We start from the raw sequence: 2,128 nt of genomic DNA, 5'->3' as shown, positions 1-2,128 counted from the left end.
GATTTTTTTTGTTCTTACAAATAAAGCATGTTGTGCATGCAGTTAGCTAAATATGGTGCATGTAATGCATGAATTGCATGGTGATGATATAAACGGTTGTAGAGGCCACAACCTCTATAAAACTGCTTTAACTATAAGGATTAATATAGACTGCTCAATGTAATAAGTTCTGATTGAATTCAATAAAGAATTATTTGTGTGTAAATTAGTGCTCTATTTTTCCTTTGTTTATCCTTTGTTTTAAAATATACAGATCCTGATAGAAAATGATATGGATGGTTTCACAAAGAAAATTTTAGGCTATGGTAGAACCAAAGAACACATTAAATGAACCAAGAACCTGGGAGAGGCAGAGATCAGCTAGATGTACCTGAAATGAGGAAAGAGACAAGGGATTAGTGTTGAACAAAGATGTACCATAATCATGGACATGCATGGGGTCGTTGACCCCTCCTACTAGAGATCTAAGTGAGGGTAACATCTACCTTCCTATGCCAGAGGGATGTTGTATATCACTTTTCATAAAATGTGGTTGTTGTTGGCCAGCATTACTGAAGGTGGAAAGGTTGTGTGAGAAAAACTGGGGCTAAGTGGTGGTGATTTCTGATATAATGCCTCAACGAGCACATGAAAAACTAGATATATTAATAACGACCCATACATGATGTATGCGACAAGATTTTCATTAAGGATTATAGGTCCAACTTTGATCCTTCTAAAGAATCTATTGAGGAGAATCTAATATGGATCACATTATACGATCTATCATCAAAATATAGGGACAAAGAAACTCTAAAAAATATTGGCAATCTACTGGGCTCCTCTGAAGAGTTGACAAAAACATGGTGGATAGAAAGTTTGGTATATATGCAGGTCTTTTCATCAAAGTAAAACCAATCCTATGTAATGACCCACTATACTTAACCCACCAAAATTTGACCTCTTTTTTTTTTTTAATCATTTGTGTTTGATCCAATCACATACTCTAGGCATCAATCCATTTGGATTAGGAATTCATCCATCCGGGATGAGCATCTAACTATGCGGATTAGGCATCTATCCACACAGAACAAAAGGTTTCATCTATCCAATATAGGATAGGCATCTACCCATATGGGGTAGGCATCTATCCAAATGGGATAGGAGGTGCTCTGGCCAGAGACTTAGACTCATTGGGACCATTCAGGTCCTGAGTCTCTCACTAAGTACTACACTCCTCTAATAGGAGCACACCAAGGTCGCCTTCCTTAGGAGAAATCAAAATAACATAAAGCAAGCTTGAATTCCACCTCAAAATTTGGCTTAAAGCCTCGAGAAGTCAAGCGAATCCATACGGGGTTCCTTCTGAGTATGCATTGAAATACTTTTACACTTATCTTTCAACATAGGATTCTTCACAATCCTTCTTCTTACCAAAACCTAGACCCCATCCACGAACACCTGAGTACTAGGGACAACTTTGTCCCTAGACTACCTACATACCCGTTTTGGCACGGGATCAAGGTGTAAAGTATGTAGTTCTATTTTCTAATCTATGGTTTAATGTAAACCATTTGGTGGGTACGCAACCCTTTCTAGGGTCAATGTCCCAAATAGTTTCTCTGCAGTTGCTACCCACAATGGTAGCACTTAAGAAAAGGCTCAAGATGGCCTATTGCTTGTGGCCTAAAACAACTAGATCCTAATACCTATCATTAGCGTCACCCTTGACCCAACTGTCAATCATCAACAACTCTTCGAGATTAAATCAAATTTATAAAAATATTTCACTCAATAAACCCTAAAGGGGTTTACTATGGTTTAACTCAATGGATGTAAAATCATTTAAGGATTATCTTATTAGATTATCGATCCAAGGGGGATTACCCTCCCCTTGGATTTTAAATTCCAAGTTTCCCTTATTACTCCCCGACGATTTATAGGGACGATGCCATAGACGTCGTTGATGCAACTTTATTAGGTGTTAAGTGCAATAGTTCAACACGACGACATTACCCATAAGTGTGACCCAGAGGCACCATAAATACCAAACACTGCTAGGTTTTTGTTTTCCAACTCCCTTTGTTTAGTTTTCTAACTAAAAGGCTATGAAAAATTTTAATTAGCATCATGCTTGAAACAATTATGA

This window comes from Cryptomeria japonica, chromosome 7, assembly GCF_030272615.1.
Source record: "Cryptomeria japonica chromosome 7, Sugi_1.0, whole genome shotgun sequence".
Classification (NCBI taxonomy): Eukaryota; Viridiplantae; Streptophyta; class Pinopsida; order Cupressales; family Cupressaceae; genus Cryptomeria; species Cryptomeria japonica.
This window is presented reverse-complemented; position numbering follows the sequence as displayed.